This window comes from Neofelis nebulosa, chromosome 2 (assembly GCF_028018385.1).
Source record: "Neofelis nebulosa isolate mNeoNeb1 chromosome 2, mNeoNeb1.pri, whole genome shotgun sequence".
Lineage (NCBI taxonomy): Eukaryota > Metazoa > Chordata > Mammalia > Carnivora > Felidae > Neofelis > Neofelis nebulosa.
In genome coordinates this window covers 141,079,922-141,098,985 of record NC_080783.1, presented here as the reverse complement: position 1 = coordinate 141,098,985, position 19,064 = coordinate 141,079,922, and the positions used below count along the sequence as shown (strand labels likewise).

General features: G+C 36.7%; 1 protein-coding gene and 1 long non-coding RNA gene across 5 annotated transcripts in view; one reads left to right on the top strand and one right to left on the bottom strand.

The window, feature by feature from the left end:
• Window positions 1-19,064, top strand: part of RWDD3 (RWD domain containing 3) — a 90,758-nt gene that overhangs the window by 36,265 nt on the left and 35,429 nt on the right. For 2 of the 4 annotated variants that reach the window (XR_009257926.1, XR_009257928.1), the window contains one exon: window positions 17,553-17,600. The exons of the other annotated variants lie outside the window; for them this stretch is intronic. The gene's annotated coding sequence lies outside the window, so the exon portion shown is untranslated. Of the gene's footprint in view, window positions 1-17,552; window positions 17,601-19,064 lie in introns of those variants that run through there. 4 annotated transcript variants of the gene reach the window in all.
• The window catches only part of LOC131504336 (uncharacterized), a 38,370-nt gene continuing 30,926 nt past the window's right edge, over window positions 11,621-19,064 (bottom strand). The window contains exon 4 of the long non-coding RNA XR_009257932.1: window positions 11,621-11,821. This is a non-coding gene — a long non-coding RNA (uncharacterized LOC131504336). The remainder of the gene's footprint in view (window positions 11,822-19,064) is intronic.

Sequence of the window (19,064 nt, the reverse complement as noted above, 5' to 3'; positions counted from 1 at the left end):
ATAGGTTTTGGATACTAACCCTTTATCTGATATATCATTTGCAAATATCTTCTCCCATTCTGTCGGTTGCCTTTTAGTTTTGCTGAGTGTTTCCGTCGCTGTGCAGAAGTTTTGCTTATCTCAATGAGGTCCCTGTAGTTCATTTTTGCTTTTGTTTCTCTTGCCTCTGGAGACATGTTGAGTAAGAAGTTGCTGTGGCCAAGATCAAAGAGGTTTTTGCCTGCTTTCTCCTCAAGGATTTTGATGGCTTCTTGTGTTAAGTTTAGGTCTTTCATCCATTTTGGGTTGATTTTTGTGTATGGTGTAAGAAAGTGGTCCAGGCTCATTCTTCTGCATGTCACTGTCCAGTTTTCCCAGCACCACTTGCTGAAGAGACTGTCTTTATTCCATCGGATGGGTATTCTTCCCTGCTTTGTCAACGATTAGTTGGCCATAAGTTTGTGGGTCCATTTCTAGGTTCTGTATTCTGTTCCATTGATCTGAGTGTCTGTTTTTGTGCCAGTACCATACTTTCTTGATGATTACAGCTTTGTAATACAGCTTGAAGTCTGGGATTGTGATGCCTCCTGCTTTGGTTTTCTTTTTCAAGATTGCTTTGGCTATTCGGGGTCTTTTCTGGTTCCATACAAATTTTAGGATTGTTTTTCCTAGTTCTGTGAAGACTGCTGGTGTTATTTTGATAGGAATTGCATTGAATATGTAGATTGTTTGGGGTAGTATCAACATTTTAACAATATTAATTCTTCTCATTCGTAAGCATGGAACACTTTTCCATTTTTTGTGTGTCTTCTTCAATTTCTTTCATAAGCTTTCTATAGTTTTCAGTGTATAGATTTTTCACCTCCTTGGTTAGGTTTATTCCTAGGTATTTTATCATGTTTGATGCAATCATAAATGGTGCAATTCCTTGATTTTTCTTTCTGTTGCTTCATTATTGGTGTATAGAAATGCAACCAATTTCTGTGTATTGATTTTATATCCTACCACGTTGCTGAATTCATGGATCAGTTCTAGCAGTTTTTTGGTGGAATTGTTTGAGTTTTCCATATAGGGTATCATGGCGTCTGCAAAGACTGAAAGTTTGACTTCCTCCTTGCTGATTTGGACGCCTTTTATTCCTTTGTGTTGTCTGATTGCTGAGGTTAGGACTTCCAGTACTATGTTGAAAACAGTGGCAACAGTGGAAACCCCTGTAGTGTTCCTGACCTTAGGGGGAAAGCTCTCAGTTTTTCCCAATTGAGGATGATATTAGCAGTGGGTCTCTCGTTTATGGCTTTTATGATCTTGAGGTATGATCCTTCTATCCCTACTTTCTTGAGGGTTTTTATCAAGAAAGGATGCTATATTTTGTCAAATGCTTACTCTGCATCTATTGAGAGGATCATGTGGTTCTTGTCCTTTCTTTTATTGATGTGATGTATCACATTGATTGTTTTGCAGGTATTGAACCAGCCCTGCATCCCAGGTATAAATCCCACTTGGTCGTGGTGAAGGATTCTTTTAATATATTGTTGGATCTGGTTGGCTAGTATCTTGTTGAGAATTGTTGCATTCATGTTCATCAGGGATATTGGTCTGTAGTTCTCTTTTTTAGTGGGTTCTTTGTCTGGTTTTGGAATCAAGGTAATGCTGGCCTCATAAAATGAGTTGGAAGTTTTCCTTCAATTTCTATTTTTTGAAACAGCTTTGAAAGAGTAAGTGTTAACTCTTCCTTAAATATTTGGTAGAATTCCCCTGGAAAGCCCTCCGGCCTTGGACTCTTGTTTTTTTGGGGAGATTTTTTATTACAAATTCGATTTCTTTACTGGTTATGGGTCTGTTCACATTTTCTATTTCTTCCTGTTTCAGTTTTGGCAATTTATATGTTTCTAGGAATTTGTCCATTTCTTCCAGACTTCCCATTTTATTGGCATATAATTGCTCATAATATTCTCTTATCATTGTTTTTATTTCTGCTGTGTTAGTTGTGATCTCTCCACTTTCATTCTTGATTTTATTTATTTGAATCCTTTCCTTTTTCTTTTTGATCAAACTGGCTAGTGGTTTATCAATTTTGTTAATTCTTTCAAAGAACCAGCTCCTGGTTTTATTGATCTGTTCTCCTGGTTTTGTTTTCTTTTTGTTTTGTTTTGTTTTTTGGTTTCAGTAGCATTGATTTCTGCTCTAATCTTTATTATTTTCTGTCTTCTGCTGGTTTTGGTTTTATTTGCTGTTTTTTGTTCAGTTCTTTAAGGTGTAAGGTTAGGTTATGTATCTGAGACCTTTCTTACTTCTTTAGGAAGGCCTGGATTGCTATATATTTCCCTGTTATGACTGCCTTTGCTGTGTCCCAGAAGTTTTAGGCTGTGGTGTTATCATTTCATTGGCTTCCCTGTACTTTTTAATTTCCTCTTTAACTTCTTGGTTAGCCCATTCGTTCTTTAGCAGGAAGGTCTTTAGTCTCCAAGTATTTGTTATCTTTCCACATTTTTTCTTGTGGTTGATTTTGAGTTTCATAGCATTGTGGTCTGGAAATATGCATAATATGATTTTGACCTGTTTGTACTTGTTGAGGGCTGATTTGTGTCCCAGTATGTGATCTATTCTGGAGAACTTTCCGTGTGCACTGGAGAAGAATGTGATTCTGCTGCTTTAGGATGAAATGTTCTGAATATATCTGTTAAGCCCATCTGGTCCCATGTGTCATTCATAGCCATTGTTTCCTTGTTGATTTTCTGTTTAGATGATCTGTCCATTGTTGTAAGTGGGGTGTTGAAGTCCCCTACTATTATGGTGTTATTATCAATGAGTTTCTTTATGTTTGAGATTAATTGATTTATATATTTGGGTTTCTCCACATTTGGAGCATAAATATTTACAATTGTTAGGTCTTCTTGGTGGCTAGACCCCTTAATTATGGTATAATGCTCTTCTTCATCTCTTACTACAGTCTTTATTTTAAAGTCTAGATTGTCTGATATAAGTATGGCTACTCTGGCTTTCTTATCTACCATTAGCATGATAGATGGTTCTCCATCCCCTTACCTTCAAAGTGAAGGTGTCTTTAGGCCTAAAGTGGGTCTCTTGTAAACAGCATATAGATGGATCTTGTTTTCTTATCCATTCTGTTACCCTGTGTCTTTTGATTGGAGCATTTAGTCCATTGACATTTAGAGTGAGTATTGAAAGATATGAATTTGTTGCCATTATGTTGCCTGTAGATTTGGAGTTTCTGGTGGTGTTCTCTGGTCCTTTCTAGTCTTTGTTGCTTTTGGTCTTTTTTTCCCCCCATCTTTTCTCCCCTCAGAGAGTCCCCTTTAAAATTTGTTACAGGGGTGGTTTAGTGTTCATGAACTCCTTTAATTTTTGTTTGTCTGGGGAACTTTTAATCTCTCCTTCTATTTTGAATGACAGCACTGCTGGATAATGAATTCTTGGCTGCATATTTTTCTGATTCAGCATATTGAATATATCCTGCTACTCTTTCCTGGCCTGCCAAGTTTCTGTGGATAGGTCTGCTGCAAACCTGATCTATCTTCCCTTGTAGGTTAAGGACTTTTTTTCCCTTGCTGCTTTCATGATTCTTTCCTTTCCTGAGTATTTTGTGAATTTGACTATGATATGCCTTCTTGATGGTCAGTTTTTGTTGAATCTAATGGGAGTAATCTGTGCTGCCTGGAATTTGATGTCTGTATCTTTCCCCATGTTAGGACTAAATTTTCCACTATGATTTCCTCCCATAACCCTTCTACTCCTTTTTCTCTCTCTTCATCTTCTGGGACCCCTATGATTCTGATGTTCATTTTTAATGAGTCACTGATTTCTCTAATTCTTAAATTGTGCTCTTTTGCCTTAGTCTCCCTCTTTTTGTCTGCTTCATTATTCTTCATAAGTTTGACCTCTGTATCACTGATTCGCTGCTCTGCCTTATCCATCCTTGTTGCTGTTGCATCCATTTGAGATTGCAGCTCAGTTACAGCATTTTTTAATTCATCCTGACTAGCTTTTACTTTTATCTCTGCAGAAAGGGATTCTAATCTATTTTCAACCCAGCTAGTATTCTTATTATCATGATTCTAAATTCTGGTTCAGATATCTTGCTTGTATCTGTGTTGATTAATTCCCTGGCTGTCATTTCCCCCTGCTCTTTCTTTTGGGGTGAATTCTTTTGTTTCCTCATTTTGAAGGAAGAAAATGAATTAGTAAGGTAAAAAAATAAAATTAAAAAATTAAAAACTACATATATACACAAAAAAAATCAAAAGATGATGCTAGATCCTAAGTGTGTTTTGGTCTGGTTGTTGAAAGGAGCTTGGTAGATCAGAGAAAAAAGAGAAAGATAAGAAAAGGAAAAAAAAGGAAAATGTTTGAAAATTTGAAAAAATGAATACAATGAAGTAGAATAAAATGAAATGATGTAAGTAAAATAGTGTTTGAAAAATTTACAAAAAAAAATATAGTAGAAAAAACATTAAAGAAAACTATTTGTAATAAAAATTGGAAATACAAATATTTTTTTCTCATTCTATAATCAAGAAAAAGAAAAGAAAAAGAAAAAAAATTGAATAGATGGACCAGCAAACAAACTGAAATACAATTGAAATTATATCTGTTTCCCCTATAAGTGAAACTATGAAGCACTTTATAGTCCATAAATTAAGCAGGTGGAGAGACTTGCAGTGTTCCTGAAGAGCGAGCTTGGCCCAGTTGGGCAGGGCTTAGTGTAACAGCTCTGTTCTCACTAGATGGTGCTGCTTAGCTTACTGGTGTCAATTGTTGTGGCACTTGTAGGTGCGTATGCGCATATGCGGGAGGGGTAAAAATGGCATCACCCAGCTACCCAGACTCTAGTATCAGAATTCTGTCCTCCCTGACCAGCAATTGTGCACCCCTCCTTCGTCTCTGGCTTTTGTTCATTCCCCACTTTTACACTGTCCGTGACTAAGCAATCAGGTTGCTGGGCGGCCCTTCCCTCCTGTGTTTTATCTCAGATGCAGCTGTGTTTCCCAACCCCTCACTTCTGAGGGACTGCAGCTTTGGCCCGCTCAGATCCTCTGGAGGAGGGTCTCATTGAGCAATGGCTGGGTGCCCACCCACCCCAGGGACATTCATGGGACCGTGCTGCTGCTGATGCCCAGAGACTGCAGCTAGGTGCCAGCCCGCCCCAGAAAATGTTCATGCAATCATGTAGTAGCAACGTTTCAGGGATTATAGTAAGTCACAACACACATCTGGCACCAGGCTTCCCCCTTAACATCTTTGTTCTGGCACCAGTAAATGTGGTTGTTCTCCAGAGTCCACTGGGACCTTTGCCTGTGGGGTGACCGCACAGCCTCTACCAAATGTCCTCCCAACAGGAAAACTGCCTCTCCTTGTTTGGCCCGAGGACCCCTTAGACCTTGCTCTCTGCTCCTGGGAATTTGCCTTCCCACCAGAGCACTGCCAGGTATTAAGCTGCGGAATTTCATACTCTGCACTCCCCCTGTTTATAGAGTCATAATGGAATTTAAACCCTCTCCTTTCTCCTTTCTCCCTTTTTTTCCCCCAGTCCCTGTGGCTGTTTACATGTTTCCACTTTCTCTTCAGCTGCTTTTTGGGGGGTCCCATACTCTCCCCCTGTCTCCATCCTCTCTCTGCAAGTAAAAACAGCACCCTGTCCTCCGCGGCTTCTCTCTCTCCCAGTTCACCTCTCCTCACTGCGTACCTGCTGTGTTCTGTGGTTCAGGTTGTGCAGATTGTGTTAATCCTCAAATCAGTTTTCTAGGTATGCAGGAAGGTTTAGTGTCGATCTGTCTGTATTTCATGGACAAGAGATGCAAAGAAAACTTCCATGCTATTCCTCCATCTTGGCCTCTCCCCCTACAAAGATGGTTTAATCCAATTGCCCCCCCCACACACACACACCTTTTTAAAAGCAGAATACTGAAGTAAGTAATTTATCTTAGAGCGTTCATACATCTGGTAGCAAAACCAGGACTAAGACATAGATCTGTAAATCTTCATTTGGAAGAGAATTATATTAGTTCCTTAGTCCAATATATAATGCAAGGAGACCTCAAGGAGCCAAGCAAACAATTGTTGTCCAGTAACTACAGTCTCCAGGGAAATATCTGCTCCATTCTGTTCTGGCACTTTCGAGAGGAGACAGAATCTCCTTTATTCTTGATTTGTAAAATTATCCCTAAATACATACTCATAGTTACTTCACAGAGTTTCTTCACAAATGAAAGCTGTTTTCCTATGATTGCAATTGTTTATGTATGGATAGAACATACATGACCCAATGCCTGAAACTTGTTTCATACATACTGTATGTTTTAAACAGCTAAATGATTCTTTTTAGTCAGGGGTAAGCACTCTGAATATCACAGAGTCTTATATTTATTTTTTAAAAAACCTTAAAAACATCTTAAAATAATGGGCATATAATAAAAATCTTTTACATTGAATTTGGGTATTTCACCTTCTCTAGAAAAGTAAATTCTGAGACTTGGACAGAAACATAGAGTTTTAGTTCAACTCCCCACCCAGTGCAGGAATTTTTAAAAGTTGTAACTCTGACAGATATCCAACTTCTGCTTGAAAACCTCCAGAGACTGGTATCATCCTTAAGAGGCAGCTGTTATTGTTACTGGACGGCACAAGTGGATAAAAAGTTCCTTCTTGCATTGCATCAGAGTCTGCCTTCCTTAACTTCTAGCTTTTTATCCTAGTTCTGGCCTCTGGAGCAACACAGAATTAGTATATGATTCTCTCCATGACAGCCCTTCAAATATTTGAAAGCAGATATTATACCTTTTCTTATTCTTTCCTTCCCAAGTTGCTTGAATAATTTATCAAAAATTACAGCTTCTCCTATTCACCTGGACATTTGCCTTTCATTACATTCTAAGTGGTCAAAGTCCCTCTTAAAATGTGGCACCCGGAATTGAATTCTATATTATAGATGTGGTTTAACTAGCTAGAAATCCAATAGAACTGTCATGGGTAGTGATCTGTGGGTAGTAATTTCTCATGGAAGCCTCCTAAGTTCCTTAAAGGAAGGTGGCTTGTATGAAAACACTTGGTAAACTGTAAAGTGCTTTATAAATGAAAAGCTTTGGTACATTCCATTTAAAAATACAAAAAATAATCAAGGAATTTTTCCCTGCCATTAACAACATTGATTTCAACCTTTGGGTCTATAGAGTTAGCAAAAAGGCTGGTATTTTTTCCTTAGCAAAAGTGTAAAAGCAATTTTAAAAACTCAGCCATTATGTTGTAGTACTGGTTAAACAAGTTTTAAATAATCAAGTCTTTTTGGAACATGTGATAAATGCATTAAAAGCATATGATAAATGCCATTTTTAACCCATGCATACTTATTTAAATAAGAAAAAGGCAGAATCTCCTATTGATGAGGCATTTAGTAAGTAGAACCATTTTCACATTTAAAGTACAGTTGCAAATATGTAATCTGTATTTCTTCCATTTTAAAATATAAATTTTAAACTTTAATTCTAAACATTTCTTATTTTAATTTTGAGTAAAGTGGGAATATGGTTTAATATTGTAATCTGACCATTCATTCTCAATTGCTTATTGAGTGTTGATTATGTGTTAAGGACTTGAAAAAGACATTAATAAATTGTTTATCCTTCTTTCTTCACTAACTCTACCAGAGTTTTGGAAAAATAACTTTTTACCTACAGTGCTTGGCATGAATTTATATCTTGAACATTCTGACCAAGGGTTTAATGTGCTGCTAAGTGGAATAATCTCAAAACTAGCTGGAGCAGTTACAGTTGGTACATATAAATGTGTATAAATGTAAATGCAAAATATAAATGTGAAACCCAAATGGGATAAAGGTATTAATGGGGGGCCCAACACACTTCCTGGCACATGCATTCTTAATCATTGGCCTCATGAATACTGACTATTAGGGAAGAATTACTCCTAATCTGGTAGTGAGCCTGGTGTGACAGCTGGAGGTTGAGTCCTGTAGATTGATGTCCCATTGCTCAAATGAGTGAGACACATTAGAGACTACACTGTATTTTAAGACCTCATATCTCTTTTGTGGGAACATTATTTCTTGGTTAAGAGAAATTACTACATTTTCTAAAACATGACAATGTTGTGGTGGTTATAGTTTGATTTGCAACATATGTCACGTACTCTAAAAAGAGCATAAATTATTTAAAACTACATAAATACTCAGATTAAAAATCCGTTACTCTGTACAGTCCAAACTGGAATGAAATTTATTAAAGAAAATAACCCAGTAAATCACTTCCAAGGATTATAGTTTTCTGATGTTTATTTAGAAAAATAAGGGAGAAATCAGAATTCTGGAAAATCATCCATATGTTGGTACACTTTTAAAAAAATTGTATAAACTTCTTTTTTCTTGTGTCAAATCCTGGTTAGTGGGGCTATGTAAATTGGAGTGGGACTGGTTTGTAAACTTGGATTGGAGTCACATCATTTACATTTATATTACTAGGTCCACAATTTCTTTCTATTGGATTTTCTTTCTTTTTAATAATTAAAAAAACTATACAAATAGGTAAACCTTTGTAGAGAAAGATCGTGTTCTGTTTATATTTTGTACGCTTAGTGTTCCAAATCTAGGTATTATTTGGTTAAACATACAATTTATACGTATACATAGACTGAAGAAATATAAATATTCTAATAACATATAGTTATTATTGTTTTTGGCTATACGGATATATGGGCTTTTATATCAATATTAGTGTTATCTACTCTTTATAGTATTTTCCTCCAGCAAAGAACTGTCACTTGGCTGAGAAGGAAAAAAAAAAAAAAGCTTGCTTATAAAATGAGGCCATTTTGCATATTAATTAGGAGGTCTTTGAACTTGAAGAATAAAATCCGTTAATGCTTTGGGTATGGAACAATTATGCATTCAAGGACTTTGATTTTATGCTAATAATGCGACAAGCTTTACATTTTTCTTTGTTTTGTTTGCATTTCCTGAAGATAATTTAATGCAAATAATCCAGCCATATACAGCACAGAGCGTGTCGGATGGTTTCCCTATAGTTAAGATTGTATCAGCACTCCCATTATAAATCTCTATTACCCATGGTTTGTAATTTAATTGAAAAAACCCACTGCAGGCAGAAACTCAACACTTAGGGTTTCAGGCTAAAAGCAATATTTCTCTTTTAAAAATTGCCTCCTCTCTTTAATTTCATAGTTAATGGAAATGTAAGAAGGATCATCCTGGAGCTGATTTTGAACAAAGCCAAACAGATCATTGTCTCTAACTAAAATAATTTCTAAATAAAAGTGGTTGATATCTTATCATTTGCCTAATACTACAACATTTAACCAAACGAGAAAACACAACAATGGAATCTGCTTATCCTTTCTCCATGCAAAAAATACACGCAAGGAAGGCAAGAAAATTCTGTAAGACCAGCTATCTATAAAAATATATGTTAGACAATACGGTGTGAGGCATTAACGTCTTTACTCGATTTTGGAGCATACACTTCACTCCTTTGAAGTGGATCGGGGTGAAGCCTTGTCGAGTCTGCTTTTTGTCAGACTGAGATCGGAAGAGGGCGCAGGGTGGAGAGACGCAAGAGCGCTGGTGCTCCGCAGTGGTTTACTTTGCCATGTAAACCTTATCTTAAGTTTACGCTTCAATTATCTTGACGGGATTCGGGGGTTAATTAACAGGCACAGCCGTTTCAACCTGCTTACACAGTAGAAATGAAAAGATCAGTTTTTAGACACATGGTGGTTTTGTCATCAGCTTTTGAACCCAAATCCTGTCGTGTAGAAAGAAAGGTGAACCTGCCAGGTAATATGCAACCTCCAATCAAGACTTCACCATAGTTTTATCAACCCGATGAGACAAAGAAACTGTGAGTTAGTTAGAATAACATGTTCTCTATTTCCTGCAACCCATCAACTTTTTTCTATTGAATTCCTACTGGTAATGCTGCATGTGAAATATATGCCATGATTACTTAACCCTAAGCAGACATCAGAAACTTGCTTAAAGATAGTCTGGCTCTGTCCACGCAATGTATTGTGTTTCTAAATCAGTTGCATTTAGGATTCTAAGGGTGATTATCAAGGACAGTAGTAGAAACTCACATCTTACAGTGCTTAGCAGTTCATAAAGGGCTTCAGTATACCTAATATACACAACTGCTCAGAAGTAGAGAAGGCAGACGCTAGGAGATTAAGTGGTGGTTAGTATTCACATTCTGTCTTGCCTACGACTCTCTCTTCTGTGACCTAGTGGCTCGTTAGTTCTCTTAGGGGGACTCATGTTTTTCACTTTGAGAAATAGTCTAGTGATTCCATGATGAGAATCTCCTGTACTTACTTGATATCTATTGTCAGAGACCATAAGGGAATTCATACAGTTTCTTTTTTTTAAAAGTTTATTGATTTTTAAGAGGGTGGGGGGAGGGAGAGGAAGAGAGAAAGAAGGAGAGAATCCCAAACAGGCTCCATGCTGTCAGCTCAGAGCCCAACACAGGGCTCAAACTCCTCTCAGGTGAGATCATGACCTGAGCCGAAATCAAGAGTTGGACACTTAGCTGACTGAGCCACCTAGGCACCCCAATATAATTTCTAAGTCCAATTCTTAAAACATTCTATATTAGCTTAGATTCATAAATTAAGAAACCCAGAGCCTAGATAAGATTCATATACATCTAAGCTACACAATAAGTCAGTGATGAAATAAAAGGAAGTCATGGATTTACTGTCCCATGTCTCTGATTGAAATTATTCTTAATGTTGATATTTTGATTATATTAGAAACATAGCTTAAGTATAAAGGTTATGAGAAATTATTTTCTGAACATATTGTATATTCTGATTGTATAGTCTTCAGAGATTTTTGAGAAAATAGTAGATAACTATTTTCCGAGGATGGTATAAATCTAGTACGGGTATAATGAAGCAGGGAATACACTTTAGGGCTGCTGTGAATCTGGCAGTCCATACTGCTTATGTATAGTGAAAGGCAGACTAGCAGACTAGCTTCTGATATTTACAAACTGATTCAAAGTTTTTTAGTTTCCATTTTAAGAATTTGAATAGGTCATTCTTTACTCCATGCCCTCCATTTTTTTTTTTTTTTTTTTTTTGCTTTAGAATAGTTTTATAAACTTAAAATGTCATGCAGGATTTACTTCTAAACTTATTAATACCAAAAAAGTTTTCTGGAATGCCTTGCTGGCTCAGTTGGTTGAGTGCTCAACTTTGGCTTAGGTCATGATCTCACAGTGAGTTCAAGCCCCATGTCGGGCTCACTGCTGTTGGCACGTATCCTGCTTTGCATCCTCTGTCCCCCTCTCTCTCTGCCCTTCCCCACTCTTGCTCTCTCTCTCAAAAAAAATTTTTTTCTGACCCTACTAGGTGTTGTGAATGATGTGTGATACTGTGTTCAGGAATTCAACTTAATATTTTATGTAAGTGAATGGTCACACCATGTGCCATTGGGAACCAATAACCTTGTTTCCTTCCCCTCCTCTGTCCTAAGCAGGTGTCATTATTTGGTGCATTTTTTACCTCACCTCCCATACAAGTACTAACCAGGCCCAACCCTACATAGCTTCTGAGATCAGGTCAGTCAGGGTGGTATGGCAGCAGACATTTTTTACCTCCCTTGTTGTTCTCCATCCCTCAAGATGAACTTGGCAGATGCTCTCCTATTTTCTTGCATTGAAATACCCTTGCTTGGGCTGCAAGAGACCGTCTAGCGGCATCATCCAATAAGTTTTAGGCAGTATCTGGATAGGTAGCAAGAGGTCCTTGACAGACAGTGTGTTTGGGATTTAGACCAGAGTTGGCAAACCTTTTTCTGTAAAGAACCAGATAGTGAATATTTTAGTCTTCTTGGGCCACATGATCACTCTCCCAACTCTACTCTGCCATCGTAGTGCCAAAGCAGCCACCAAGAAGATGTAAATCTATCTTCTCTGGCATAAATGGGCAGGATTGTGTTCCAATAAAACATTTCTGATGGACATTGAGATTTGAATTTCACATAATTTGTATGTGTCATAAAGTGTTCTCTTCCTTTGTTTCCACAATTCAAAAGTGAAAAAACCATTCTTAGCTTGTGGGCAATAAAAAAACAGGGGGCAGGTGGGATTTGGCCCACAGGTTATAGTTTGCAGACCTCTTCTTTAGACAGATCTGAGTTTACATAGCAGTTTTATTAGCTGTTGGCTTTGTGTCCTTGGGTAAATTAGTTTAATTCTCTGAGTTTAAATTTTGTCAGTAAAATGGGGACTGCACCAATTTTATGAAGTCTTTGTGAGATTTAAATTTGATTAGGTATAGACAAGTAATTATTAGTAGTAGGTATTTTGTGAAGAGTCAATATAAAAGTAATACAAATTTTAAGTAATTAGTAATTAACTTAACCTGATAGCTCTTCCTGAATTAATGTTGTTGGCCTCTCCTTTTTTTCTCGAAATGGAAACAGATTTCTTATTCATGATTAAAAGCAACATGTTCTTTTAAAACATGAAATAATATAGAAATACAGAGATAAAAAGAATAATAAGAGAATAAGAATAAGATGAACACCATCATCTCCTTTATTTTACATATGAGGAAACTGAGGGTCCGAGGTTGCCATTTATATAGTATTTATTTGCTTTTCTAGTGTCTGGAAGAAAATTTCTTATTTAGGGAGATTGTGGTTCTTCTACCCCAAACATGTGGTTGTGGTGAAAGCTAATCAAAATTCTCATGTCGTTTTTTTTTTTAAATTAATGTTTCCTTATTTACTTTGAGAGTGGGGGGACAGAAATAGAGAGGGGGAGAGAGCACAAGTGGGGAAGGAACAGAGAGAGAGAGGGAGAGAGACAATCCCAGGCTCTACAATTATCATGGAACCTTTGGGCTGACCTCATGGCTGTGAGATCATGACCTGAGTCGAAATCAAGAGTCAGACATTTAAACTACTGAGCCAGCTAGGCACCCCAAAATTCTCATGTCCTTTAGTCACAGAGTGGGGCATTTGTTCCAGAAAGGGCCAGTCACCATGCCCTCGTCCTGTGGCCTACCATATGATTCAGTCATGGTTGGCCATGTGATCTACGCTTGTCCACGCAGTGGCATTTTGTAGAAGAATCTCAACTGAAGTACTTGGGAAACTCTTTTCTCTCTAGCCTTGAGGCTTGAAGAATATACTTTTATCACTGCATTTGGCTATGGATTGAACTTGTGGGAACAGCTGGCCAGAGAGAATGAAGCCAACCAGAGGGAGCAGAGCTGGTAGCCTATGGGAGGAAAGGGACAGTGGATGGAAGGCAGAGAGAGAGAGAAAAATTTGATAAGGTCTGAGTCCCTGGATCCAGGTATTTCTGAAGGCAGACCTATCCCGAGCTTCTCCATGGTTTGGCAGTGTGAGCCTTGATGAAGACTGAACTGTCTTCATCAGGTCAGTTTGATTTTCTGTCCTTTTTTTTGTAGTAAAAAAAAAAAATACTAATTGAGCAGCTAGACTCAGGATGCAAACGCAGATCTGTCTGACCCTGCAACCCTGAGCTTCCTTCCCAACCTTCCTCAGAGACAACCTCTTCTAATGGTTTGATATTTTTGTTTTTGTCGTCTTTTTTTTTTTTAATGATTGCACAAATATTATGGTAAGTGTAAATGTTGCCAAACCATCGTTCAATTTGGCTTTCCTAATTTATACTTTTCCTAACCCTTACATGCTAGATATCTTCTGTTGCACCTTGGGGTGTACCTTCTACCCTTTTCTATCCTGTATTGAGCTCTGAGAGGCTGATCTGGATGTGTAGGTCCCTAGCCTTTGGGCTTCTGGTTGGGCTGCGGTGTCTGGGATGGGGGCACTGGCAGGAGATGAGAAGGAAGGAGGAGAATTAGGAGGAACTACTTCTCCTGGCTCCTCCTGTGGGATTACTGGGGGCTGGCTGTCTTCTCAGACCTAAGGTCACAGTTTTCTCTGCTCAGCTCTGTTTTTCTCCTTCTAGCCCTAGAGACTGCCCTATTTCTTGTGGGTTCCCTCCACCCAGCCTGACACCCTTATGAATAAATAACCCTTTTATTAAATGCTCTTTAAATTACCCAATTTGAGTGTACTCTTAATTTCCTGTCAGGACTCTGAGTAATACCACTCACAGAAGGGTATGTTTTCCCTCCACATTTCATGTCAACATGGGGTATTGCCCACGTTTTTAATCATTTCAATGCTCATAAGGGGAAAATGGTATCTGGTTTTAATTTATATTTTTTGATTATTATTGAGTTTGAACATCTGTTCCTATGTTAATTGACTATTTGCATATTTCTCTTAATTGCTTGTTAATATTCTTTGCCCATTTTTCTTTTGGGTGATCTCTCTTTCTTTCTGTTAAATTCATATTATGAGTAAAATATTTTTTCCCATTATATTTTCCAACTGATTGTTAGTATAAGTGAAAATTATTGCTTTCATATCTTGTTATTCCTCTAAATTCTTTGTTAGTTTTAATAGATGTTAATTGATTCTCTCAGATTTTCTAATATCATTTGCAAAGAATGATAATGCTCTCTCTCCCATTCTAATGCATGCCACATTTCTTTAACCCATTTTACTAACCCATTTTACTGGCTAGATTCTCCAAAACAGTCTTGGACAACAGGGGTGTCCGTGGGAATCTTTGTCTTATTACTGACTCTAACTCTGCTTTTCCCAGAGTATGTTTCACAGAATGCAAACACTGGCAGATACCCCTTGAGAAAAGTTCAGACTATATATTCTTAGACAGTCCCAATGCACATGAGCATGTTAAAAGCTCTAAGTTGTTGTTGTTGTTGGGTTTTTGTTTGTTTGTTTTTTGGTCTTTGCCTAATATAGCTCTGGTACTGAATTTTATGTAGTACATTATCAGCTTGGTAATTTGAGTAGGTCCTAGAGGATCAAAATACAAACAAAATGTTTTGTAGTAATATAGCACTGTGGTTTTATGCAAAAACTCTGAATTATTCTAAGCCTTATTTAATTTATTTAAGGCTTCTCAATGCTTATTAGTGTAGAAACTATAAACCATTGTATTTTGAATGTAAGGAATCATATGCATCATTGGCCACTTTGGTACATTTTACTCTCAAAAGAAACTACCGAGATTAAAAAACTAACTTAAATGGAAAGATGGGTATCAGGAAATCACTCTGGCTTCTCTCCCTCTCTTCCTTCACTGTTTTATGCACACACATACACACAACCAACAAACCGAACAAATAAAACATTCCAACCAACAGACCATAAGTTACCGTTTTCTTTCATGTACAGGCTTCCTTATTTTTTTTTAAGTTTATTTATTTGGAGAGAGAGAGAGAGAGAGAGCATTCATGTGCATGGGCAAACAGAGGAGGAGCAGGGAGAGAGGAAGAGAGAGAATCCCAAGCATCCTTTGCAATGTCAGCACAGAGCCAAGTGTGGGACTTGGTCTCACGACCCTGAGATCATGACGTTTGCTGAAATCAAGAGTCAGACACTTAATGGACTGAGCCACCTAGGTTCTTCTGTACAGTTTTTCTTATTAACCCTGCGTCCCTTCTTTCTAATACTTTTCTGTTGTTCCTTCTCGCCTCCTTACCTTTGTCCCAACATGCGTGAGCATGTGTGTGTGTACATGTGTACGTGTGTGTGCTTGTGCATGAGCATGCGTGAGTCTCCAGGAAAATTTCTACCATCCCTCTTTTGCCATTGCAATTATCAGTTAAAAATTACTGTTATCATTGTTGATGAAAATCAAGTGAATATTAGAGATTACTTGCAACAAGAAAAGGGAGGAACACTTGTTTTTAAACTTACCTTTACCACGTAAAGTAATACATGTTATGTTTTCACATGAAATTAAGACCTAATACCGGATTGGTGACAATAACCTCCAAAGACCTTGAAAAAGCTCAGAAGTCCTGTTCAGAATTCTCACAAATGTCTCATCTACATTTGCTTTCTCTTCCAATTAAGTCTATTATTCCCAGAGCATTTAAGAATAATAAACTATCTTTTATTCAATTTAACTTTCCATTTGCTTTAATTACTAGTATTGAAACAGTTTTGCTTTCTGCTATATTTCATTGCAAGTCTTGCAGCTATGCTATAAAGCTAAATTAAGGCTTTTATAGATTTTTTTTTAGGATGAACCTGATCCTTATTTATTGCTTCTAGGGTAATATTCATCTTAAGTTTTAAAAAACTGACATGTAAGTAAACTCTTAGAAAATAACTCACTCAAAAATTGGTGATTTTCTGTGTGGCAAATAAAAAAATAACAAAGGATGGATTTGTATTTTTACAGAATTTTTTTACCTTGTTCAATTAGGCCATTTTTGTGGGTATGAATTTACTTATTTATTTATTCTTTTAAAAAAGTTTTTTCATGTTTATTTATTTTTAAGAGAGAGAGAGACAGACAGAGTGCAAGTGGGGGAGGGGAAGAGAGAGAGGGAGATACAGAATCTGAAGCAGGCTCCAGGCTCAGCACAGAGCCCAACGTGGGGCTCAAACTCAACAAACTCTGAGATCATGACCTGAGCTGAAGTGAGACTCTGAACCAACTGAGCCACCTAGGCATCCTTGGGGTCTGAATTTAAATCACATTTCAAGGTTAATATAGAATTACAGAAATTCAGTGTTAGCTTAATTGTTACCAATTACCTCAGCTTAATTGTTATCCAATTATTTTAGTCATATGTTTTTCATTTTTAGCAAAATTTCTTTAATTTCTGGAGTTGGAATTCTAATGTTTAGAAGAATAGATCCCTGACTTTATGTTAAATGAAATGCTATACTGATTTTTTTTTTTTTTTTGGGGACATGGTAGGGGGTGGTTTCTGGCAAAATGCCTTTTTCATTAAATAGATCTATGAGAAGAAAAATTCATTATTGCTAATGAATGCAGGGATTTTACTTACTGGAAGTAGTCAAATAGTCTGGTACAAAAATGCACATTGCATTATGAACCATAACATTGTGAGGTTTGTAATATAAGAGCTGCTAAATATATTTTAAATATCACAAAGTCTGTGCTTCTTCCCTGGAGCATGCTCTTTGTTATACCCTGCTTCTCATATTCTTATCTTTTTCATGAGGAGTGAATCTCAATAAAATCTATGGATTGTGTTATGTTTAAAGGCTATTTACTGAGCCAATATTTTCACAGATAAGATCAATAATATATGTGTAAACCTTTGAAATTTAGATTGGAGAGGAAGCTGCCTAATAAAACTCTGGTACCGAATTTTATACAACTTCTTACCAGCCTTTTAATTTTATATTCGGGTCCCGAAGGATCAGAAGACAAACTGAACACTTCTGAAATTATCTGGATTTAGCCCGGATGGTTTTATGTAAAAACTCTGAATGCATTTAAGGTTTATGTATTGTGAAGGCGCTGTGTAATGGTTACTCATTTTATTTCTTTGTTAAGAACCTTTGTCTAATGTTAAAATTTTGAATGAAAGGCTTGATGTTTATATCTATTTAGTTGGACCATTAGTTCAAGATACAGACTAAGGAAGTGCTATAGTTCTAAAGCATGTTTCATCTGATGATTTTTTTACAGAGTTGGTATCTAATGCGGTATTTGTAAGGCCATCAGTTATCAAACCACGTAAGTGTTAAATTCCTTTTGAAGCTTTCAAGAGGTATTTTAATTAAGTTTTCAAAATTGGTTTTGGATCATCTTCACAATTCTTTAGTACTTTATTTCCATTAACAAAATAGTAATTAAAATTAAATTTTAAAGGAAATAACCACAGTAGGTCAGACTTTTATTAACTTGAGGTAGATAATGAATCTGTCCTATATAAAAACTGAGCTAAATCTGCTGAGAGGCTGGGGATAGTATATTTTAATTAAGGTAATCCTTGTTTGCATCTAACAAACAGCATTGCCACTTAGAAATTTAAGATCTTAGTGATGCATATTAGTACATTACCTCAACAATCTCATAGAGATTTAATACTTGTATTTGAAAGAGCAATTTGTCATAAATTAAGAGCATTTGCATAGTAAATTTCAAGGATGTTATTCTTTGCAGAGTTTTCTATAATTAAGGAATGCATTAAACATTAAAATTTTACAATTTTTGTAGTCCTAGGAAAGCTTGCTTTGTTATTAAACTGAGCCTTATTTTCAGCTACGCATAACCCTATGGAAAAGTCTGGCCTTAATAAAGACATAATGAATGTACTGTCACTAAGATTTTTTGCCCTCTTAAATCTTGAGTGAAGGTTTATGCATTTAAAGAATGTTTTATCATGCAAAATGCGGCTCTGAAGACATCTATTTACTTGGATGGAGAGTATTTAATCATTTAAAAAGTAGGCCAAAGAGACTTAACCCAACCATACCGCTAAGTAGTTATAAACTGCATCATATATAAATGAAGTGTTCTCTAATTGGGGGTATCGGTAGAGTCTTTCTTTAGTTAGCAAAGTGTTTCCAGTATTAATATCTACTTTAGTTAAAGGAATTAAAAAGCCCGTTTTAATTAAGAATGACAACGTTATTCTCAAGGTTCCTTTTATTTTGATGGTTAACAAGATAATTTCAGCATTTGCATTTTATTGATCCAGAGAGAATGATTTTATAAAATATAGTTTAGGATAAGGTTCAGCAGCCCAGTTCACCTGTGGTCATATGGATTTTTGACTTGTGGTGAAAGTCTCTGTCACTTAGACATTTTTGCCTGGAGATTACCTTAGGATATGAAAGGATATGTTCCTTGGAGAAGAAGGATTTTATACCTTATTCTGTTTACCTTAGACTGCTGTGTATTCTTTCCTCTCGTTATCTTCTCTTGTGAACCACCTCACTTCCTTTTGTTTTTCCAACCAGGAGGAAAGGATGTAGAGGGTCTTTGTCACCAGTATCTACAGAGTTCATTGGCTCAAGCTTACAGTAATTTTTAAAAATTTCCTCTTGGCAGGGAATGCAAATGTTTATTCAGCATTCACTCAGTGAATGTCTTCTATCAAAGGACTAATTCAGGTTACGTGGGTGTGGACACTATGGCTCGTGATTTTTAACTCAGCACTGCATCAATTCTAACAATAATTATAAAATATTCAGA